This window comes from Buteo buteo, chromosome 22, assembly GCF_964188355.1.
Source record: "Buteo buteo chromosome 22, bButBut1.hap1.1, whole genome shotgun sequence".
NCBI lineage: Eukaryota > Metazoa > Chordata > Aves > Accipitriformes > Accipitridae > Buteo > Buteo buteo.
The window spans coordinates 10,154,398-10,180,200 of NC_134192.1; positions in this window are offsets into that span (position 1 = coordinate 10,154,398).

The following is a 25,803-nucleotide window of genomic DNA, read 5'->3' on the forward strand; positions in this document are numbered from 1 at the left end:
TATTTAATAGAATTTGGTGAATATTAGGAAGAGACAGGGCAAGTATTAGCTTAAATTTAAAAATTAATTAGTTTTAGCTGGATTCATTGAATTGTAAGGGCAATACAAATGAAAAGTCTCAGGTGAGGGAATCAGTTTATTTTCACGAATAGGAAGTGGGAGGCAAGTTCTTTCAAATTTGGTAGAAGTAATACTTCGGAGTTACTTCCCGCACTACAATCAGCTCAGTTTACATAGGAACGTGGAATGAGTTTGTGTAACATGGCTTGCCATCTCCAGCCACTCCTGCTGCAGGGGGGTGGAAATCCAGCTGATTGTCTGAGTTTGGGCTGACTGCAAACATTTTCAAAGGGCAATTCTCCAGGTAAGTCTAGGATACACTTCACCTGCAGGCATGCAGAAGCTGGGTGAATTTTATCTTATTAAAGATGCTCATCAGAGTACCCCTGTGATATAAACAGTATTTTTGTTTTCACTTTAGGTAAAGAGTGGCAAATGTGCTAAATAATCTCTAGTTTGGTTGTGTTAAAGACTGTGGCTCTGCTCACCAGTTCATGCTGTCTCGTTAAACTGCTTTAATGTATAAGCTCTTCTTGTGGCCACTGGCAGGATGCAAGCCACAGCTGAGTTATGCTCTGCCATGAAGTTGCTGAGGCCCTTGCAGTGTTGGGGAGACATGGCTTTGTAGCTCAGGAGCTACAATGCAACTTTGGAGGGCTGCCTATCTTCCTTATATGTAACTCAATAACTGCATCCATGTGCCTTCTCTTCTATTTCTACTACAGATTTAAAATGTCTCCTACCTTATAAGGGAGGTAATTTTTTTTTTTTTTTTTAATTCCTAATGACTGAGAATTTTAGATGATAGCAGAATATAAGGACCAAAGTGCCTGCGTGGTTTTTTTTGTTCTTAACTTGTGGTTTTGGTTTGATTTTTGTGTATGTGTTTTTTTGTTTGTTTATGTGGTTGTTTGTTTTTTTTTGTTTTTTTTTTTTTTAAATCTTACTGCATAAGAATAGGAAAATATGTAGCAAGATCAAACACTTGTGAGTTTTTAGGGTCTTGAGCTGCTTTTTGATTTGAAAGAGCAAGAGAAGTGAGTGATCTGATTAGTGATTTCACTCTTTTGAATGCTTAGTTTGTAGTACTGCTTTTCTTCAGCTAGGAAGAACTAGTGAGTAGCAAAGCCCTTAGCAGTTAAGTTTCTAAGACAACTGTATTCCGAACTAAAAGTTACTCTGTACTTCTGTATTACTACCTAGCTGACATGGGGAGAAGCTGTAATACCAGCTATTTCTTACCATGCCAAGCTCAGATTTGTCAGTACTGCTTTTCTTAAAATTTGCCCATAGTCAAATAAAATTAATAATATTAAGCCTGTTGCATTGAGCAAAAAATATTGTTGCTGTTGAAAATATGGCCAGATCAATCTTCCAGCTTGTATTTTTCTGTGCCATTAACCCTGCAGGCTATTGGTAAAGGTGAGTACTATTACGAATTGTAAAAATTACAGGGAGACATTAAATGCTAAATTTGATAAACTAGGTTAAAAAATATTATGTGCAAAGGGATATTAGATTTAAAAAAGAAACGGGGCACATTTCTTTCGGTCAGCCTGGCGTGGGTTGATACTTTATGTGCATACATGAAACTGGTCAAAAAAGAAAAAGTCCAGTAGAAATTCTGGGATGCTCAACAGTTTGAACACTTTAGCAGTTGCACCTAAAATAGGTATATTACTTAAAGAACAGGAAGTGATCAGTGAATGGGTGAATGAGACAGGACAGTTGGTCCATCATTTCCTAGAGGAAACAGCAACTGCTGTTTGGAGAACTTTAAAAGATGAGAAACTTGCACAACAATATATATAGTTGTTTATAAGCCCTATCATTGGCGGTGGTTAAATTATTTTTCTTTCCTTCTTTTCCCATTTTAATGAAAGTATCTTTTTCAAATAATGTGGTACAGAAAGAATCAAGTCATTATTAGTCTGAGGCTAATTTACGCCACAATTGTATAAGCTGTCAGATAGTTGAAAATTGGGAAGTTTCTGCTTGACTTCTTTAAAATTGTCCTGTATTAACGAGTCGAAATTCCTGTTCACTGTCCAAGAGCAAAACCAATCAGTTCTGAATAACTTATCTTGTAATTTCTAATTTTAAATAAATCCAGTTCATTCAGCTCTTAAAAAACCAAACCAAAAAAGACACAGAAGTTAATAAAGTTTATGATCAGATGAGAGGACTTATTTGGTTTTGTGGCATGAAAAATCTTTTTCAAATACATTATGCTGAGTTTTGATTGCTTTAGTTTAAGCAGAGGCAAAATAAAGCACAAAGTCAAACTTTCCTACTTTGAACTGTAGTAGACAGCTTTTGTGAACATCTCAAAATTTGCTGAAAGAAAACTTTATTGTGTGATCATTTATTGCATGATAGGAATGGCCTATTTGGCAAAAAGAGTTATCAAATTTACAGCTGAATTTTACAGATGCTTCCATCAAAACTGTGTTGGTACTCTGCTCACTTTCATAGTGCAAACATATTATAAAATACGTTTTGATGGGAGTACTGCTGTGTGGATGGTGAGCAGTATGTAGTCAAGAGGGACTTGTGCAGCCAGACCATCTTAATGGTCTACCTAGAGGACAATCTGGACTGCAAACGCTAGGTAAGGAAGCTGTGCCATGTTTGGTATTTTTCTTGGGGATAAAAAAAAATCAAATGCACTTATTTAAGGTCAAATTAGACAACACATGGACTTTCATGTTGAAACATTTGGTCTCCTTAGCAGTTTGGCCTGGATATCCTGCAGTGTGGTATGTGCTAGTGAATGTTCATGAAGGAGAAATCTAAATGCTGAAATTTCTTGAGGGTACTTTAGGTTTGATATGCGTCAGGTTATGAGTAGTCAAATCCCAGACTAAAATCTGATTGTTTCAGTACCAAGACAGGTATATCTAAAAGTGGTAATAAGTTGGTTTGGTGCACATACAACAATGGTGCACATATTGGATATACACCGTATATGAATGTTACTGTTTTGTAACTTCTTCACGTGGACACTTTATGATGGACTGAAGAAGCTTGAATGATTATTCTGTTTTATTTATATTCCAGAGTAGAATTGGGTAGGGAGTGGTAAAGGATAGCAATTAAGTTAGCTCCTAAAATGTAACATGGTTGGGTCAAGCTGAATCAAGCTTACTGCACAAATTTACACTCTTCTGTTTGCAAATTGTACGCAAGTCATGTAGCATATGCTTGAATGTGAATCAGTGGAAATGACCTGCTTACTGCACTAGTAAATAACAATTGTTCATAAGAGTTCATTCCAAGTAATCAGTATTCAGAACATAAAGATGGATTGCTTAATTTCAGTAGGGATTTTTATTCCTAAGCGAAAGTGCTTGTATGTCATAGCAGGGTCTTAGTTTGAATTCTTAGCTGCATAAGACACTTCGAATCAATTTTTTTTCTTGAGGTTTGCTTCCATGTGCTTAGAATTTATTTTCATAGCCTTTCTGACCACGAAGTGAATGGACTGGAAAATTCATAGCTGGTGAGAACTAAAGAAACAAAACGGCAAATGTAGTTAGGTTGTCTTTGGTTTTAGGCAGAAACACTTGTTTTTAATAGTCTCTGAGCCGTAATAAAGTGGTTTGAAGGTAAAGAAAGTTTAATATGGTACAGTTCATAAGATTTCCTCCCTGTGAATTAGAAGTGTGAACTTTTAAAGTGGTTTGCTCCCTCTGGCACTCATGTTCTCAATTATCCCAGTCCTTGCAGCAGGTCAGCTTCTTTTGCAAATAGTAGATTGGGATGTGGAGGAGTTGGTTTTTAGTGTACACAGTTATCTTTGGGTTATTTATGGTTCAGTCAAATATAGACTTTAATATGTGATCTGCCCTCTGGCTTAGTTAAAAAGATGCAGTTTAGAGCATGCTTTTGGGGTTAAAAAAAAGAAAAAGAGTAAAGGTATTTTTACTCCTGTCTTTACTGGCTTTTTAGTGGTAGAATGCTCTCTGCACCTTGTTTAAAAGGATTTTTTTGTTTCAGTAAAGCAGCAGGAACCATATTTAACATATGGGGCTTCCCAGACACCTTAGTTTTCTCTCTATTATTTGTGAGGGAACCTGAGTAATATGACAGTAACAATTGCAGGACCTCATGTTGGAGACATAAATTTATAATGGATGGGAATTTGAGTGAAGTTCACATATGAACAGTGTATTACCCAATGTTGGCCTGAATTCACTAGCTCTGTTATGTTTGAGCTCCTTCCAAGCCAAAGCATGGTAGAAATACTTTTCTTTTCCTACTCCTCTCTTTTTAGTTGGATACTGTTTGATTCTGCAGATGTTAATTCTATGGTGAAGACAACTAGGGTGCCCCAGGTTATTACTCTATTATGCAAGAGGGTGAAGAATATGATCTACTTTTTGAGGAAGAGGAGGAAGAGAAGCAAGATGAGAAAGTTAATAGATGTCGATGTAATTCATCAGATCTGGAGAGATGCTTTTTAATTACAGCTTGCTTGATTGGAGTTTGTTGAAGCTGATTACATTTTTCCTCATGAGTATTAGTATTCTTTTTATTTGTAAGTTAAATGGACTGCACCTTACTTTGAACTTGCCTCAATGGTAGCAGACCCCACAAAGGAAATGCAATAGGACTCAGCTTAGTGAGATGGTGTCAAGTACATGTTGTGCAGTCTCCACAGGGATTATCCAGATGCTTAAACTTTAACACATGCCTAAATATCAAATTGAGCCCACTTAGAACTAGGCTTCAAATTAGCTTGAGAGTGTATCAGTGGAAAAAACTGTTTTCCTCAGCCAGGGAAGCATTTCAAGTTCAAACATGCAGTGTCACAAGAGCTGACAAGTATTTCCTGGATTACCATTAAAACTACCAGACGTTGTCCTTTGAGCGAAGATGTACTTTTTAAATCCAGATCCTACACAGATTTCATTCCATGGTTTAATCCATTAGCATAATTGTAAATTGGGTACTCACAGGCATGTATTAGAAGAACTCATTTGTATTTCGAAATGTTTGTGAGACTGTTTGTTTTGGCATAAGGTATAGGTTAGCTGATTCTGTTTAGATTTCTACAAGGTAAACAAAACCAAAACCACTTTCTCTTTGTCCTCTAGTGAAAGACCAGATAGTTGAGCAACATGAAATATAAATGAAATCTGTACCTTCAGCGCAGGCTTAGAAATACTTTAAATGTAAAAAGAGTAAGTAAAAAATGAGGGAGTCTGTTTACTGCAGTGGAGCTCCATGTTTTTAGCCAGTGCAAAATATCTGTCAAATAGCACAGTCCAGTCAAATTGCTCTCATTGTTAGATTGCTGCTTTACAGAGGTTTATGTTTAGAGGTTTGAGTTGTGGTTATCATTTAGAAAAAATGATGTTTCAGAAGTCGAATTTATTGCCAAGTGCTTCAGGGTCCTTTGGGAAAAGGTCTTTGTTGTACCACTTAAGCAAAGTAGTGTATGTATGTGCTTTAGGGAAGGATATTGTGATGTTGATAGTAAGGCAATAAAAACTGCTTGAGGGAATCGAGCCACAGAAAAATTAAGCTCTCTTGGAAACAGCTAGATGAGATAACTTCAGATTTCTCTTTAGCCCATTCCTGTACAAACTGGTTATTCTTCTTCCACTTCAGAGAAGCTATCAATAAATTTTTGCAGCAAAATGAAAGGATGAAGAAAACACTGCCTGTAGCCAGATCTGCCACCATGGAACTTCAGAAAAGCAGAGCAGTGCATCAGATAAGTGTTACTGCCCCAGTGCTGGAAAGATGTCTGTAGACTTCTCACAGAATTTGAAGCACTGCCAGCATCTTTGAAGTGCAAGCAATTAGTAAACGCAGTGTAAAAAGGGAGTGCAACAAGCCTTTGTTTATAAATTTATATAGTATTTTGTTGAATTTATATATGTTATGTATTGTAGTTAATTTAAAGGGACAGAGTAAAATTGCATTTATAAAAATATTTCTCCAACAGGGTAATAAGAAAGAGAAGCTATTTCAGCAAGGATTCCCTGTTGAAGTTGCTTCTTGATCATGTATTATTGTCAGGGTGGCTGTGTCGGGACTGATTCCTGAAAGCTCCTTGAAGAATAAAGGCTATTGTGGCAAAGGCTGAGGTCCCCCAGACAAAAACTTCTCCTCAGCAAAAGGGCTGCTGGTGAGCCGCACAGCTGAAGGATTTTGAGTGTCTTTGCTCTTTCCCTCCTCCCACTTTAAAGGAGGAGCATGCAGCACAAAATAACTTTATGGAAAGATTCCATTTAATTTTCAAAGTGAATGACTCTTGGTGGTTTTGGGGAAGGGGAGGAACTGGGACAATACATATGGTCCATGACCTCTGCGCTTGCAGTGATGAAGTAGATGCAGGCCTTGATGTAATGTCATAGGTGAGCAGCCCTCATACTTCCATCACATATATGGTCTTTTCTTTGTGGTCCATCATTCTCTCCTGGTAGCTTTGTTCTGCTTTTTCAACTGTGGACTGCAGGAGTTGGGTACTATTTTCTTTGGATTTTGCTCTTTTCCATGGGTTTGGAAGCAGTATTTGATGCTGCTGCTGATATTTAATTAGTGCCTGTGAAAAAGCAATTCTTTAGAAGAGAAGACTTAGTGTAGGCAAGGGTAGGTTTGGTTCTTGCCAATTGCTGTTTCTTTGGTCTCTGTTCACCTCTGCAGACTAGCTGAGAATAATACAAGAAAATAAGTGTATACTTGCATTGTACCTGAAGTACATGTGGATGTAGGTCATTAGTGAGTTGGTCAAATGAGTCTGCCCTATGATGCTATACTACAAGGCTATGATATATGAGTACTATCGTATACTGCAAGACAGAATTCTGAACAAATTTTTTTCTTTTGTAAATTACGGTGATGTGCCATGCATGCTTAACATTTACCTCCTCTCAGGAACTTCTTTGGTACTCTTAAACTCTACATACTCCAGAAGCCTTCAAGGCATTGACTAAATTGTAGCTTCTTGTTTTCCCACCATAATAAAACGCCTTCTTGCTTTTTCTGATGCTTGATCTCTCCTTTGAATGTCTGATAGTAACCCATGAGAGACCTGAAGAAAATTCACTGGAATGGGTAAAAAGGGAAAGAAGATGCCAACTGAGGCCAGACACTCTTATACAACTGCTTATATTAATACTGAATTTAGTTAGCTCGCTTTGTAGGGATAGGCATGTAAAAGTAACATTGTGATGTCAGTAGCAAAAGATAAAACAGTTATCTTGATCATGGGACAGGCCACATCATCTCTGCTGGGTTTGTAAAAACTTCAAGTGGAAAAGATGCTCTGAATAACAATCACACCTAAGAGTTCTTCCTCTCTAAATTAAGAGGTCAGAATTTAGGACGAAATGATTGTATTTTACCACTAAGTGCAGTCCTAGTAGAATGAAATACAACAAACAAAAACATAACCCTGTAAAAAGACTAGAAAATGCAAGTTATAGTCTTACTGACAGTCTGGGGTATCTGTGTACATCAAGAAACTTACGTTTTAAGAAGATGAACTCAGTATGTGTCTGGAAGTACCCTTTTCTGCTATACAAGCAGGTGTGTAGGAGAGGTGTTGCCAGTACAGGCATGCTGACACAATTGTGTCATAGTGTATATGCACAGGATATTGGCAGGAAGACTTTCTCTGTGTAGAAGTTGAATGTCCTCTTCAGAAGGTAAAAGTGAAGTCAAAGGCTTCTGGTGAAGTTGTGTCTGTATTCAGGGCTTTCCCTGTATGGCTGCAAGCAGCCACGGGATTGCCTACCTGCATGCCTTGCTTCCCCTTCCTCCTCTGAGCTCATCCTCAACAAAAGGTATGTTGGCAGTGATTTGTAGTATAGGTCATTTATAGCTGGTCTTTACCTTCCTGCTGTTTTTATTTCTATCACAGGCAGAAATTTCTAAGGAGAAATGGCATAGGCACAGCAATAGATAGCAGACTGTCTCCCGCCACTGACATGCAATAGTTCTAAGTAAAAACTTACTTCTATCAAGAGGAAATTATTGCATGGATTATTGCTCTTTTGTGAAAAGTTGTTAATTTTGTATGACAGGGGCTGGACTGCTAGTTATAAAATGCATGTAAGGTATTTATACTTTTTTGCTTGGGTGAATCTTCTTCAACAGGTTATGGAGAAACTCATCTTCACCCTAAATGTAGGTAGGCATCTAACCTGGTTAATATGAAATCATATACTATAATAGAATCATAGAATCGTTTAGGTTGGAAAAGACCTTTAAGATAGAGTCCAACCATCAACCCAACACCACCATGCCCACTAAACCATGTCCTGAAGTGCCACATCTATGCGTTTTTTGAACACCTTCAGGGGTGGTGACTCCACCACTTCCCTGGACAGCCAGTTCCAATGCCTGACAACCCTTTCAGTAAAGAAATTTTTTCTAATATCCAATCTAAACCTCCCCTGGTGCAACTTGAGGCTGTTTCCTCTTGTCTTATGACTAGTTACTTCATAGAAGAGACCAGTGCCCACACACTACACACACAGGTAGTTTTAGAGAGCGATAAGGTCTCGCCTGAGCCTCCTTTTCTCCAGGCTAAACAGCTCCAGTTCCCTCAGCCGCTCCTCATAAGACTTGTGCTCTAGACCCTTCACCAGCTCCGTTGCCCTTCTCTGGACATGTTCCAGCACTCAGTGTCTTTCCTGTAGTGAGGGACCCAAAACTGAACACAGTATTCAAGGTGCAGCCTCACCAGTGTTGAGTACAGAGGGACAGTCACTTCCCTAGTCCTGCTGGCCACACTATTTCTTATAGAGACCAGGATGCCGTTGGCTGCCTTGGCCACCTGGGCACACTGCTGGCTCATATTCTGCCAGCTGTTGACCAACACCCCCAGGTCTTTCTCTGCCGGGCAGCTTTCCAACCACTCTTCCCCAAGCCTGTAGCGCTGCATGGGGTTGTTGTGACCCAAGTGCAGGACCCGGCACTTGGTCTTGTTGAATCTCATACAATTGGCCTTGGCCCCTCAATCCAGCCTGTCCAGATTCCTCTGTAGAGCCTTCCGACCCTCGAGCAGATCAACCCTCCCTCCCAACTTGGTGTTGTTGGCAAACTTACTGAGGGTGCACTTGATCCCCTCATCCAGATCATTGATAAAGGTATTAATGAGAACTGGCTCCAAAACTGAGCCCTGGGGAACCCCACTTGTGACTGGCCACCAACTGGATTTAACTCCATTCACCACTACCCTCTGGGCTCGTCCATCCAGCTAGTTTTTTACCCAGCAAAGAGTACTATATTTTAATACAGCTGGTCTGTAAAGAACAATGCATTACTTGGGGGGAAGGACAGGGAATAATCCACCTCATATGTTTCTTTTGGTGTTGCGTGTTCCTGAGTAGTTCAGTTGTGAGAGCTTTATGGGATTGTATTCAACTGTGGTGGGAGAGCCTGAAGGGTCAAAGTTAGTTACAGGGGAAGAGCCATGACAAAAGCACCATGGATGAAGATGTGCTTTCCATGAGCTTGCATAGGGACCCCAAAGTGGGACAGGTCACTGTTTATTCCCTGACCCCATCTCATACTCAGAGACCAAGTCTCTTCACAAGAATTTGGTTTGGACTGGACCGAACTGTGACACCTCTTTTTCTTTTTTCTTTTTTTCTTTTTTCTTTTTTTTTTTTCTTTTTTCCTTTCTTTCCTTCTTCCTTCTTCCTTCTTCCTTCTTCCTTCTTCCTTCTTCCTTCTTCCTTCTTCCTTCTTCCTTCTTCCTTCTTCCTTCTTCCTTCTTCCTTCTTCCTTCTTCCTTCTTCCTTCTTCCTTCTTCCTTCTTCCTTCTTCCTTCTTCCTTCTTCTTTTCTCTTTTCTCTTTTCTCTTTTCTCTTTTCTCTTTTCTCTTTTCTCTTTTCTCTTTTCTCTTTTCTCTTTTCTCTTTTCTCTTTTCTCTTTTCTCTTTTCTCTTTTCTCTTTTCTCTTTTCTCTTTTCTCTTTTCTCTTTTCTCTTTTTCTTTTTTCTTTTTTCTTTTTTTCTTTTTTTCTTTTTTTCTTTTTTTCTTTTTTTCTTTTTTTCTTTCCCTGTGTTACCCCTTGCTCTTCTTTTGCACTCCTTTGATGTTAGTCCTGTGCTGCTTTGAAGCCGTAACAGTTATCACTTCTGGTGCCTTAGATTCTTCAGGGAATCATCAGATACACTAAAAATAAACTATTTGGGGGAGAGTTTGTCTTGTTTATGTACTTAATCAGTTGCTATACAGTGGGCATTTAAAATCAGTGGGGCCAAGTTCTTTATAGAATGGGAATAGATTTAAAAACACTTAAGGAGAAGAAAATGGTTTTTTTTTGGTATATCCCAGTTTAAGTTCTCAGGAAGCTTGATGGTCTAAAAATGGTGTTTAGTTTTTTGCATTTCTGAAGTCTTCAGGATGATATTTCTGCTGTAAGGTTTAGAATTCAGTAGGTATCAGGACCTTAAGAGAATTTTTATACTGTTTAAAATAGTGATGCATAGTGAAAGCTGGCAATGTTTTTGAGTTCTGTTGAATCTATGTTTTAGGATCTATGGCTTGTTTTCTTGTTTTCACTGTTGATTGGCAGCTTTGGACCCAGAATGAAGTGAACATGGTTGACCTTTGCCACAACTCCTTAAGATCACAGTATAGTAACACCTTTAATTTCCCTCTCCCTTAAAGAAGGGAAGAGGGGATCTGTGAAGTGCATCTCTAATTCATTTCTCTTCTCAGACTGAAGGGTTGAAAGGTTAGGTATACTATTGGCAGAGGGTTGAAGAAGTGAGTAGCTCTGAATTCATTGCCTTTTAGGTTATATCTTTGGATACCTGCACAGAAAAATGGGGGGGTGGGGGGGTGGGGAGTGAAGGATTTTAATTTCTAACCTTAGCTGATTGGAAAATGTTCTTTTTTTTCTGCAACAAATTTTTATTTGCACTGAAAAGTGGAAAGCTTTACATTGCACTTTCATTTGAAAATGAAGCATTTTGGATTTCAAAATAACTGTCATCTGGACTTTTTTTTTTTTATGCCCTTGTTCTTGGTTATGGCCTGACTAGGCTTTATCTTTTATGTTCTATCACAATTCCTTCTGCTGAGCAATCATGGTGAAGCACAGGAGTCTTTTCTTGTTCTTGTTGATGTTATGGTTCAGAAACCAGGCTATTGAGAACTGTAGCTTCAGGCACTCATGTTTAGGCTGCTCCACTCCTGCTTCCAAGTATAAGTGCTTTGATCTCCCTGTTCTGATTTTAATCAAATGCTGACTTTTTCCATGGATGCAGCTGCATTTTTTTTAATTTTCATTTTTTGTGGAAAGTAAATCTTAGGTGAAACAACAATTTTTTTTGGAAAAGCAATACACTAAAAGTAAGATTTTCCTTTACCTTGAATTTTAATTAGGTTTTCTTTAGTACTTTCCACAAACATTCTCCATGCTTCCATATACCAAGTCGTTATATGAGGTTTCTGCATATATTTTTCTTCTTTCGCTCTTCTGCCTAACTCTTCCGGCTCTGTGTTGAAGAAGGGAAATATGAGAGACTTTTGGGTGTTACATTACAGAAAACACAACTTTTACTCTGAAAAGAATACTTTTGTCCAGTCAATATTTTTGGTTTTCCTTTTAGTGCCTTGAGAACAGCTTGTACTTGTATTCCAGTTTCGAAATGTATACTATAGTAGTAACATGTATAATATAGTAGCAACTAGTAGTTTTTAAAATAGATTTAAAGTGCTTTATCAGTGGGAGTACTAATAGAGCATCTTTTTCTTGGGACTTGACCCATAGGCCCAGTGTTACTAAAGATGCATGTACAAAGGCCGATTTTGACTGTGTAAGTTTCATGTTCTTATCAAATTAGTACCCCCCCAAACAAACAAACAAACAAAAAACCCCCATGTTTGATGACTACAGTTGTATTGCGGACTGTAGTCAGTGTTTCGATGTTTGGTAGCTGAAATGTGAGCCGTTACTGAAATTTTACTTACAGGTTTTAGTGTGTCACTTGTATAGATAATTCAGATTGGATTGCAAGTACTTCTGTTTGAGTAAAAAATTTACTTTAAATATTCTACAGTTACTGATTTCACCCAAATTTCTGGTATTAAAAGAGGACACACTTTTGTGGGTGCGGGGAAGCTACAATGATGACAATTGGCAAATGCCAGGAGGCTGCAAATGATAAGATTTCAACAGGGTGGATCTGGGGAAGAAAGGTTCTGAAGTGACCTTCCAGGAGGAGCAGGAAGAACAAAATTCCTCTTAAAGATGTGGTGTGTTCCTTCAGAGAATGAATTATGCAGCATAACTGATATCCTCTCTGTTGGAGGGGGCCACTTCCTAATTTTCTCATTATGTGATCTGGCCCAGCTTCCCTACAATGTGTTGGTTGAGCCAGTTCATATTTGCCTTTGGATTCCTAGGAGGTCAGAGAAGTAATTGTGTATCAGACAAAATTTTGCTGCCCCCCCCCCCTTTTTTTTTTTCAGGACTTTTCTATGTTTTCTGTAGAGCTTTGGAGGCATGACTTGTACAAAACTGCTCTGAAAGGGATTTTTTTTTGACAGCAGCTGAATAAATTCAGAAGTATAAACTGCAGAGATGATAACTTATTGTGCTTGTGTTTTATTTAGCAAGATCCACTTTTACAGCAACTGACACGAGAGCTGATGAGAAATGAGCTATCTTCATAGTCAAGTTTCCCACCAGCTCACATGCCAAATGCTTCATAAAACTACAAGTTGTATTCAGTGACTATCATTGACTCACTGTCATTTTGATTGTACCGCTTCATTTTGATGTTTCACTATGGTACTTTTAAAAGAGAAGGTGCACTATAAAATGTGAGAACTGGGCAATATCTTTCATTTGGGCCTCTTCACGTTCTTAGGCTGTGCTGTAAATCATTATTAAGATTGCTTTGTAATTCCCTTTAACAGGCATGTTTTTATTTGCTAACTTGCTTTAGCTAACTGTGATAGAGGTTTGGTTCAAGATGAGTTGTTATAGAAAGTTTCTGACAATAGCTCAGGTGTTTCTGAAAATGAGGTTAGAAAAAATTATTAGCTTATTAAACAATGAAAAACTTTTTAACATACTATAGCACGCCTTTACTTTGTAAGGGAAAGAAAATAGTTGATGAAGCTTTGGATATACATGTCCCTTGAAAATTCTCTGAAATGTGGACTTTTGGGCCAAAAGTAACTGACTGAAGGGAGGATTCTTCTAAGGAAAGCAGTTTGTGATTGTGTAATTACACAGTCTGTCATAGTGGATGGTAGTCCATGTGGCATTATAACAAAAATCTTCATAGAATGAAGGGGGCTAGTATGTGTATAAGGAAGATGAAGAGACGATTCATAGTTTTTATGCAGATTACACAGTTTGCAGTTAAAAAGCTGGTCTAAAAGCCTGAATATATTTTGTCTGCTTAGCAAAGTTGAAAATTGAAATATTATCCATAAAATGGAATTGCTCACTTCTCTTATGTTTCTCACTTTCCATCTTTCTGTGTGAAGAATTAAAAAGCAATTAAGAATGGAAGAGAAAGAAGATGTAAAAACATAAAGTAAAAATAGGAGAAGGCTGGAATTTAAGAAAATAACAGCTTGCTTGCTTTCAAAGTCTTTGATTCTTTAATTCTTTACAGCTTGTCTGAATATTATCTGCAGCCCTCAGTCAACTGGGTTTTTTGATTATTTTCACCAGGGATTTTTAAATCAGAGAACAGTAAGTGTTTTCATAGGATTGGGCCCTAAGGCTCTGTTCCATATATTTTCCATTAATCTGTGAGTAAAAAGTTGCTGAATTGTCTCAGGTATCAGCATGACAACAGCTGCTCACAATGGCTTGTTTTATGCACTGTTTTTGGGAAATGTTTTCAAAAGGAAAGTCTTTCCTGAACACTAGGTAGTTGCCATGATAACTTTCCATTTCCAGGGCTGCGTGTAGCATAAGTGCAGTAGTGTTTTACTCCATTACAGTGCTGCAGATCAGTGTAGTGTAAATGCTAAGAGATAGGTAAGTGGGTGCTTCCTCCGAAAAAGCAATTGCTTGCTGACCATTTACTGTTTCTTTAATTATCCATGATGATTTAGGTAGACTAGCCCGCATGCACCAGGAATTTATGTATTTAAGGAAAGATGTAAATTAAGTAGTGGACAATTCCTTTAGGGTGTTTAGAATTCGTATTCCAAATCCTATTTAATTCAGGTAGCCTGATATAAAAATATGAAGATGATGAGTCTTATTGACCCCTTTTATCTATTTCAGAACCCTCCTTTAAGAAGCTGGTTTATTGGTTTCCTGATGTTCATTTATTTTGATGTTGGGAAAGATTTTTTTTTTTTTTTTTCAGTGCCTGAACCTATTCCCTTTGAAAACAGAGCTTGCATAGACTTCAGTGATGCAGGGCCAAGGCCTTCTACTTTGTATTTGTTACATAAGTGGCACTTTAAGTGCTTCTCATGAGGTAGCCTATTGATGAACTGTACAAATGTACTTTCTATTCTAAATAAACACTGAAGCACCTGCATTGCACTGGGCCTCTGTTACCCATGATATATCAGTCAGAGCTTGGCAAATCACTCGCGCCATCTAGCATGCGTGCAGGTCATTAGAGAAAGTTGGCATAAGTGAAAGGTGTGCAGATGCAAAGCGATGCAGATGGATTCTCAGAATGAACATGGTTTTTTGACGTAGTATTTGCTATTCCTAATTCAGGTAGTGGTGTGTTGTTTTTTTTTTTTTTTTGTGTGTGATTAATGTCAAGGAACATAATGGAACTTTCGTCTCTTGGTTGACTGCAGCTTAAAAATCTTAACTGGTGATTGACAAATATGGCACAGAAATCACTTTTTTTTTTTTTACGCTTCATTGTGTGGAAACTAGTTGCAATTGTCTTATGTGCTATACTTTGCAATACCTCTTAAGTAATGAGGAGTAGTAAAATCCTTTTGCAAGCCCTTCACTGATTTTTGATTTATCCTTGAATACGTCCTTTGTTTTCTTTCAGTTAGTGTACATGTGTACAACAGTAGTTTGTGTAGATTTTGAGATTTCTGTGGAGTCTGAGGTTTGAGCAAATGTAGTTGTGTTGCCATCTTTTATTCCCTGCCCCCCCCCCCCAAGGGTTGCTATCAAAGGGAAGAACATAAATGCTGCCATATTAGTTGGGTGACCTCCCACAAGCCACAAAGAAAAGAACAGAAACAGGTGCTGAAATATGTTTACATAACTTGTCTGCACAATTTGAAATAACAAAGACTAACTGCCAGTGTCTGCTGAATTATCCATGAACAAAAAAAAATAGTAGCGGGCTAAATTATTCTACACAAACATTTGAAAGGCTTTACTTGACACCAGCATGCTACAGAAGGGAAGCAATAATGTTTTTTGTAATAGCAGTGTCAGTATGGATGTTGGAATTGCTCTGTGTTGGCTTTCAATCTTAGACATCTAAGGGAGTGTGAGGGTACATAAATACAGAGAGTCAAATTCTTCTGTCAGTCAGAAGCCCAGTATGTCTGGCTAATTGAGGTCAAAGTTTGTGCTGCCACTCTTATGGATGTCTTGTGTTTGCATATGGATTTTACTTTGGAGCTGCAAATGACATGTTGTGAAGTAACTGCAAAAGCAATGCATGATATTGGTTTGTTTATATTAACCTTCAGTGGATGCTGTAAAAGATTTAATGAATCCTTATCTTGTGTGGACTTTAACAAGTTATTTTACTGAAGTTTGTTTTCTTAAACAAAGAAAAAGCTTGTTTGCTTAAGTCTGTGATACTCTCAAAAATCAGTGGTCTCAGAATCCACAATTGCCCATCTGAACAGCCTTATGAGTAAACTAAATTGTTTGGTCTAGTGCTGCAGGCTAACTTCAAATAATGTGTGGTGGGATTTAGCTGACAGGAACTGTGACAATGGTAAGTATTTTCCATTTGAAGAGGGCAAAAATCTTGAAAGGGAAACATTCTCTTACACTCTCAGGGCTTAGCCCTTGGTTCCTGCCACATAGAAGTGCATGGTTTTGTGATTGCTTGTTTGCGATTTAGCTGTGAGGTGTTATTTGCTTTTTAGGCTTTTTGTAACATGCCCCTTAGAAATAAGAGATTGTTTTAAAAAATGATGCAAATATAGGGAAATAGAGGTCTTGCACATGAAACACAGAAGTGCTACTTTTACAATATACTATGGTGACAAAAATGAAGCCATAACTTTAACATCATTGTTTCTTTAAGCATCATGATCCTCCTGTTTGAATCCAGCTTATTTGTCATGTGACAAATTAATCCACTCTTGGGCAAACTGATTCATTAATAGATTCTAGAAGTCTTATTTTATGGAGAAGATGTGGCTGACTCACATATGTTCTCCCTATCCGAGACAGCCTCTCTATGTTGCCTTAGTTTTAACCTAGTCCTTTAGGATAAGAAGGCCAACAGCTTTTAGCAGAGTATCTTCTTTTTATGTCCTAATGTTGTGGACATGCATGAAAAATGTGAAATCATGGAGCCAGATTGCATGATCAGTCCAGTAAGAGAGGTATTTATACTTAATCAAATTGACTTTCAGAGGAAAAAGTGAATATGGCAGCTGTGAGTAGCTGCTAATTATCTCCAGCCTCCAGTAGATGGAAATATTGCTACAACTTTTCAGTATCTTGAAGTTTCTCTGTTTTAGGGAAGCTCATGATTCTTTCCTTCTTCCTTGTACATTAACTTGTTGACAACCATAAATCATCTAAGCTAGTTTTTTAACTACAGAATACAAATCTAATGCCTTTTTAGGCTCTCATTCATTACTCACATTTATTGAACTTGCACAAATGTATTAAGTAACATGAAAATAGGCATTTCTAATTATGTTTATAATATACTAATCTATTTGTAACTGTGCTGGCCATCTGATATGGGCAAAGTGGTACGGAAAGAAGGTGAAACAAACATCATTTGGTTTCTAGTTTTGATTTATGCTTCAGTTGTATAACGAATTATGGGGGGGGGGGTTGGAGAGTGCAGTAGAAATTAGGGGTCATCAAAGATTTCAGTTTGTATTATGTGCTATAGGCCAAAACTAGGAATGTTGCTGTTAAATGAAGAATTGAGGTTTCTTAGAATTATCTATGACTCTGTAATGATTCTTACTAAAGAAAACTAAATAAAGGATACACAGTGTCAATGTCTAAATATATATGTACACATATATATATAATAGAAGAAAAATAGAAAAAGTTTGGGTAGGTATGGAAATACATAGTAGAAAAATACATATAAAGAAATATACACACTATATGTCTAGTATATACTAGTTTCTCTATACACACATATATACATATTAGTAAATAAAAATCCAAACTAGAATAATATAGGACAGTCCTAGAAAATAGGACTGGATGTTATCTTGTTGGTTTGCCCCCAGGCAAATCAACTTGCACATATTCATGACAAAGCTTTGTCTAAACTGTTTTTGAAAATATTCAGTGACAGTCCACTGGTTTCTCCACTGTTTGCTCCAGACCTGTCTTGACTATTAGGTAATTATGGTAATTATCTTGGTTCATAATCTGAGTCTTTCCTGTTTTAACTTCAGCCTGTCTTGCACCTGTCTTGCACCATCCTAACTACAGCTAATACAGAGAATGACTTGTTCCCATCTTGACTGTAGCTGCTTTGACATATTTGAAGTCCACTGTTAGGTCAATACAATGATGCATTTCCATGGCAAAATGATAACTAAATGGGTCAACCATTGATGATCTTTGCATGCTTGCCTACTGCCACGTGCATAGGATGCCAAGGTATGGGGATAATGAATTTCAGTTCTACTGATGCGAAACAAATCTTACAGGAGCCCAGTTGTTTTTGCCGGGATTCTGGATCTCTGGGAAAGATCTTTTATCAGATATCTCTCAAATACACAGTTTAGAATTCTGAATTCTCCTGGTCTATTTAGTCCTTCCTCCTTAAAGTTATGTTTCTCCAGATTGGGAATGAAGGTGCTTTTATGCTACTTATGATCAGCCTTGCTAAGTGTTACAATAAAAACATTTGCAGTAAGCAGTTTGTAGACCATTGGGGAGGGTGGGAGGGGAGGCCTGGGGGAGTTACGGAAGAGATTAACTTGCTGACGAAATATTCCATGAACAAAGTAAAGGATAAATCTGAATAAATTACTTGCTGCAGTGGCTTCATTTCCAGCTGCACTGGCAATGACATAGTTTATTCCAATATCATTTATGAATTCATTTAGAAAGACCTACAATATTTAAAAAGCTGATGAGAAGGTCAGCCAGCATAAGACTGCTTTGAAAAACCCAGCATGAATTTTTCACATGGAACATCAGATTGCCAAAGAAGAGGGAGAGAAAACATGCTTTTCAAATTCTAAGTTGTTGCAAACACTATTCTCATGTTAAATTGTTAATAATTTTTGTGGAATTTTAGGTGGTTAGAACAGAAATATATACTAATACTAATAGATACTTTTAAGTACAGAAATGCTTTCTATTCCAGTTTTTAAGCCAAAAGAAGAGTAGTGAAATATTGCCAAATGTCTGTACATTAAAAAGTTATTTTTGAAATTACACAATAATTTGAACTGATGCATTAAATTCAAAGATCAGCGCCTTCTATGCACTTGTAAATTAATCTCTGCTTTGGTCACTGCTGATGGTTAGTTTCTTTCCTCTCCCCAGGAGATCAGTGTTTGTGGATTCCCAGCAATGTAAACTTTAGGATCTGTTTCTCAAGGCATTGTTGTGGACTGCGCTATTTTCTGGTGGTTTCAGGTTGGGAATAGTTCAACAGTAAAGAAACACTGAAGTAGTTCCTTTAGAAAAAAAGATGTTTGTTTTCCCCTAAGGAGTATATTGCTTTCAGACTTGCACTCTAAGATCTGTGTTGCTGTCTTTTGATCTTCAGTTCTATGTATGCACTTGTGTTTCTGTATCTCCTGTAGATGCTTAGCCAGAGAATGCATATCTTGATTCCTCAGGAAAATGAAAAAGACTTCATCTATCTACCTAGAGTCAGGACTACTCAGGCCCATTTTGACTGCTGACTTCCCCCCCAATGCATTTTCACTATATACAGTCAGACCATGTGTGGGGTTTTGGGGGGATAAGGGGCAGCAGTGGGCATATGAGTCTGTCATTTCTTATAATGGTATCCAGGTCTTGGACTGTTGAGTGAGACGGGAGTAATAGGAATTTTATTATTTGTCTTGTTGTCTAATCTTATTTTCAGTTATAGATAGATTGATTTTACAGTTTTTGCTAAAGTTCATGTAGATGTATGTATGGTATTGGGCACTCCTAGGGGAAAAAAAATATATCTTTGTGTGTAATACTGGAAGCGATGGATATTTTGTCTTTATGTGATTTTATTTTACTAGTATGTTGCATCCTGTCAAAATCTAAGCTTCCCCAGAGAGAAGGGAAGAAAAGATGGCTGTTTGTTCTCTGGGCCACAGTTATCAGAACGGAGTAAAATAACAAGTGATTGGGCAAAATAGTGGTGCAACCCAAGAGAAAAACATGTGCATGTCTTAAAAAAAAAAAATATGCATGCTTTCTCTGTTGGCTTAAACTGTTATCAAGAGGCATCTTAAACAAGGTGAAATTTGTCATTTCTCTTGGACTACAACCAAGGAGAACTAATTATTGGGAAAAGTTTTCCTCTGTGGACTGCAAAATCAGTCTTTAGGTCAGAATAAATGATAATGAGGAAGTATGGTTATTAAGTCTAATGCATGGTTTCTAGAGAATAAATATAAAAGGTCATTCAATAGGGTATTATCATACAGAAGCTTTCAAGCTTGCAGATTTTGATTTGGTTAATAAAAGATGCTGAATATTTAACAAATTTGCATCATATATATGCTTCCCTTATCTCTGTTGAATCATTAAAAGAGAAAATGTGACTCCCAAGAAACTTTGACATGAGGATAGAAGGGGAACGCTTTCTTCCAAAAATCCAATCTATTTCTGTGAAAAACAAAATGATAACAAATAAGAACACTAAAAATCCTCAAAACCTAATTTAAGTATTTCATTGATGGTGACTGCTGGTAAAGTATGTTGCATGCAGGAAGTGGGTGCCTAAGAGAATACAAAGATAACTGTGTCTAGAGAACAAGCTTATGTTGATGCAGGCTCTGTAGTGGTTATACTTCAGGTGGTTCCATATTGGAGAAGGCTGCTGGCTTTTGTTTTTAGTGCCTCCTACTGATCCTGCATACCTTAAGTCAATAAAGGCTAGCAGAGTCTAGCCTATTTAAAAAACACATACTCTGCCAGATCAGTTGGCGAATGTAATAGAAAAGAATAGTTCTTGGGGGGTGGGAAAGAGAGAGTGATATATGCAATGAAAAGTTTTATCCACTCCATGCACTTCAAGACTGGCCACAGAAAACCAAAAGCATAAAGATGTTTGTTAAACCTTTGTCTAAAATGTTTTTGTTTGGGGTTGTTGGGGTTTTTGTTTTTTTTTTTTTTTGAAACCTGGGATGAGGTTCTGCAAGCTCAGTAAGCAATCCGTTGATTGCTTTTCTAAGATTATTGTTAGATGCCTAATTTTAAACCTCCTTCTTGCAGCATAAATGCATTACATCTGACCATGAAGATGAGTTCATTACCTTGCTTACAGAATTTCTTTGCATATTGGAAACAGGGTATTCTTCACTCTTCAGGTCTTTCCTCACATGCCAGGAGATATTCTTTATCTAATGATTTTTCTTGTTCCCCTGTGGGCAGTTTCCTGCGTATTTTTGGAAGGGTCCTGCCTTTTGAAGGGAATATCTTGAACTGAAATCAGGTTTCAAAGAGATCGAAGGCTTTTATTAAATTTCAGACATATGCTCTTGAATGCCTTTGAAAACTTGAGTCCAGCAGTGTACAGAATCCAAAACAGCTCCTCCACCATGCTGCCTAGTATAAAATATTTTAGTGGGCTTCACTATGTAGGTAGAGTGGAAAAGAAATTCCCTACTGTGATTCATTAATACAATTTTTCTTATTATTTATGGATTAATGCTCAAATATATATTTAAAACTTTTTTTTTTTCCATTGTCTTGATTCCCTTCCCCTCCACCCCTCCTTTGACCAGCAGTGGCTATGTCACAACTGCCTCTGACTTTACAGAGGTGTTGGGGCGAGAAACACAAATGTTTTTCTTTGCTTCAGGGACAAATGACTTTCCTGTAGCCTTCCAACTCAAATATAGTATCAGAGGATTCTCTGTAACTGTTGGATCCATTTCCTATTTTCATGTTTCATTTTTAACTTCTGAATTTGTCCCTTTGCAATGTAGATTAGCTATAGTTATAAATAGTTCTAAATTGGGACTGAAATGTGAATGTTTTATTGAACTATAAAATATACATGCAATGCCAAAATACCATTTTCAAATAGAAATATCAGTCTAGCTGTGATAGCTTTGTGTAGGATGCATATAAAATGTGTTCTTTACTTTTTTTTTATGATCCAAATAGAAAAGCTTGTTTAAAAAAAATTACCCATTTATATATCACTCATAGTTTTTCTTTTTGCAAAGCATCAAATAAGAAACCTGGGGAGGCAGCATTGACTGAAAATTATGGTGCTCAACTTAAATTCAGGAAAATCAGAGTTTTAATTCTTGGGCTTCCCCAAGAGCTTTGGTGTGATTTGAGGAGTCAGTTTTTATGCCTCTCTTTTCTGACTGTGAAAATGGCCATATTCCCCTAAACTGATTTTATGAAACAAATTCCAGCTTCTTTTGGAATGAAATTTTGATTTGGGGTATGTTCTCAGAGCAGCTCTTTATACGAGCTTTTTTCTGACAACTTGTTAACTGTGTTTGGAACAAAACGTAACTAAAGAACATAGCATTGGCTGGGATCTCCTGGATTGTGGCATGCAGGTGGATAGCAATTAAATGTTAGCTTTTTATTATTTCTTAAATCATTCTTCTGGTGCACCAGAAGAATGTAAAAGGAATGTGATTGATGTATGCCTGGGGACTTCTAGCTGGTTTGGGGTGGAAACTTTAAACTGACTATTTCATGTTCAAAAGTTTTGAGCTATGTGACCCCTTCCCTGAAATCACTGGCTGGTACCAAAATATGCAGAGGCGAAAGGTACACTTATATAGAAGAAGTTAAGGGAAGTGGAAAGAGTAGTCTCGCCATTGTAGCACTCAAGTCCTCTTCTATTTTTTTTTTTTTTTCTTTTCACAATTCTCGCTAAATACAGGGAGTACTGGTATTTGAACAGAGGTTGTCCTTCCATCTAACTTTTTTGCTTTAGTGAATGCAGACTGAGAACGTGAATAGAGGTGAATGTTGTCTTTGAGCTGTTAAGGTAGGCCTTGAACTTGACCAAAAGTTCTGAAGCTGAAGAATCTCTGTAAATGGTACATGGAAAGCAATCAAAGTTGTGCTGCCCTGCTAGCTGAAACATTTACATAGTCTTGCATCTGCCGCAGTCTGTGTTGGAACAAAGAAAATAGTGTTAAAGTATTATGTATAGCATGCTGACTTATTGCTTTAGGTCATATCAGATGAGAGTTCATTCATGGTTCAGTTCTTGATCTAGTTATCTTTTTGCTGTCAACCTTTAATATTGTCAAGGGAATATGAGAATATGCCACTGCCAAATCCAGTCATGCTGTTGATATTTCACTTGATCTCTAGCGTCTTGCTGTAAATGCAAATTCTTGGCAGACATGACTGGCATTGAGTGAGCGTAATAATTCCTGTTTGAGTTTTTGGATGCTGCGGTGATAAGAAAATGGTAAAATAGAAGCCTGGTTTGGGCACAAGATTTGTATTACCTTTAAAGGAAGTGGTGCTAGATCTCTGTGGAATTTAGGTTAATTTTCCCCATCACTGTAATGCCAACTGGGTAAAAACTACTTCTAGTGCCTGTGTTCCACATTATGTTTTTGTTCAGTGCATCTTTTAGGTGGGGAACCAGTTTCATGCACATTTTGCTTGTAGTACCATTGTTACTAAGTTTTCCTACCTTTTGCCTCCACTTTAGCTTCTTAACAGCATTTTGGAATTTGAACTGTTTGGAGTACAGTTTTGTTTCTCAAGTGAACTTAAGAAGACCACAGAAGTTCAAATGCTTATGTATCAAGACGGGTACATAGCCAGATTAGGTGACATACCCCATTAGGTATTGAGGATGTATAATACCAGGATTAAGTGAGAAACACAGACAAGGGAATGGTGATTCCTAGGACAAGAACTAGGCAAAGGAAGAGCTGGTGGTTGAGGCCGGAGGGTGAGAGCTCTGTCTCTGTATGTGTGCCTTAATGTGCTCACACAAACTCTGCTTTGCTCCAAGCATGTGAAGAACTCAGTAGAAGTGAACTATGGGTAAGATCACAGGGTAGGAAGGCATGGTCTCACTGCTGACCTAGTTGCATTAACAGCTGTAATTTTTTAGCTTTATTTTCGGAGTTGGCAATTTTATTGCACTTCTGATGTTTTTTACTTTTAATATATATAAAAAATGACTTAAAGGTACAGTGAATATTTACATGATGTATTTCCAAGAGGTGATGATTGTGATATCCCTAAATAACATTTTTTTGATAGATGTTATAGTTTTGTGGTAGAATAACATATTTTGAATGGAAATCATGGCTACCCTGGACCAATTTTCCGAAAATGACTAGGAGTTGCATTTCGTAGTACTTGTGTGCAAGTATCATTGAACAGAGAAATGTGTGAACGTGTACTTAAAGCAAATCAGGAAGTATGAATTAATTTCAGTTTTGCAAAGAATAGTCAATGTCTATGAGAAGTCATTTGCTTTTGCATTTATACAGTTGTAAAACATGTTTTTCCATGGCTTTCTTAACTGTTTGCTGACTCCTTTAGTAAAGTCTTTTTTCTAGCTCTGTTCTACAGGGCACTTTTTAACTCTAGTTGTCTTTGAGCAGGACAATTTCTTTTAGTTTGGCATGTTGGCAGACCTGCAAATATTGTACTTCTGCTGTTGAGGAAATTACCTTTGTTGGAAGCATCTTAGAGTGTAACTAGCTACCAGCTAGAAAGATTAAATTCTGCAAGCTAGACTCCAGGGATACAATACATTAAAAAACATTAAAGTGCTTAAGTTTAGTGCATGGCAAAAATGTTGATGGGTAGAAGACAGTATTTTCCTACTTTAGCACTGGTTTTTATTCCCCCTAAAATAACCTTGTAAAATATAAGAAAGGGCGTACGATATGCAGAAAAAGTTAGGATGGAGGAATAAGGATGATCTTGTTCTTTAGATGTTGGACTGCATCTCAGACTTGTTTCTGGTTCTTGATATTGCCCCACTTCTGATTCTGGCCAAGTCACTTTTTTAAAGGCCTAAATCCTTTCTAGCAGTATTCTCTCTTCGGTGGTTTAGCTTGTATCTCAACAGCATATAAGGTAGCAAATTGCCTAACATAAGGGAACCAAGATCTTTACTGAGGCTTCAAGAGAGCTCCACAATGCCTGTCAGAATTCATACAAATAGATGATTAGAACACTAAAGATGAAGTTCAGTGAGCCTAAAAACCAAATCCATCCTTTAGAAGAATGAGTGGAAAAAGAAAGCCATATCATATGAGCATGGGGAGGGTGGCCACAGATGATGTGATGTATCTTTTTGACAGGTGTTGTATGAGCTCCAAAGCTGTAAAAGCACCACCAAATTGCAGGAGCTTTGCAAGTTGAGTGAATTTGTAGTCTTCGCTCTCCTGTTCCCCTAGGACTCCCATTCTGTAGCGCTTGTGGTATGACTGATCTTCTGAAACACTTTAGAAATCGGCTTGATGCATCTTAGTAAATGTTGGGGTAATGTTGCTTTCCTACAATGGGAAAAATTTGACAACACTTCATAAAGGAATGACTCTTATGCCAGTGATCACTATCTGCACCCTAATGTCACTGTACAAATAAATGCAAATGAGATAAAAGGCTTTTAAACAGCATTATCACAAGTGATGGCTAAGTACAAGCTAAAGTTGTACACTGACAGCTTGTCATTTGGCACGATGTGCTTAGTTGCTAAAGTTTGTCAGAGACCCATTAGAACTGAAGAATCATCTTACAGCAGCTGAGGCCTCTGCTCTTTGAATCTACATGGGGTGGGCTCTTCTCCTTCACATCCACCCACTAAAAAAAATATAAAATCCTTTTACATTCTTTTCTCTGCTGTTATGCAAGAAAGAGTGAAGATGGTAGTGAAGTGGAAAACACTTGTATTCCTTTTTTCCTTTGAAATTCAGTTCCTTGTTAGTCTCAGTGATTTTCTTTAAGCTCTCTTAAAACTGGACTAGTGCCTTCATTCACTTCTGTTTAGTCTTAAATATATATATAAGCTGAGTTAGATGTGTAGGATATATTATGTTACCTTATTGAATAGGAGGCCAATTGTATGAAATTCAACAAGGCCAAGCGCTGGGTCCTGCACTTGGGTCACAACAACCCCATGCAGCGCTACAGGCTCGGGGAAGAGTGGCTGGAAAGCTGCCTGGCAGAAAAGGACCTGGGGCTGTTGGTCAACAGCTGGCAGAATATGAGCCAGCAGTGAGCCCAGGTGGCCAAGGCGGCCAACGGCATCCTGGCCTCTATCAGAAATAGTGTGGCCAGCAGGACTAGGGAAGTGACTGTCCCTCTGTACTCAGCACTGGTGAGGCTGCACCTCAAATACTGTGTTCGGTTTTGGGTCCCTCACTACAAGAAAGACATTGAGGAGCTGGAGTGTGCCCAGAGAAGGGCAGCGAAGCTGGTGAAGGGTCTAGAGCACAAGTCTTA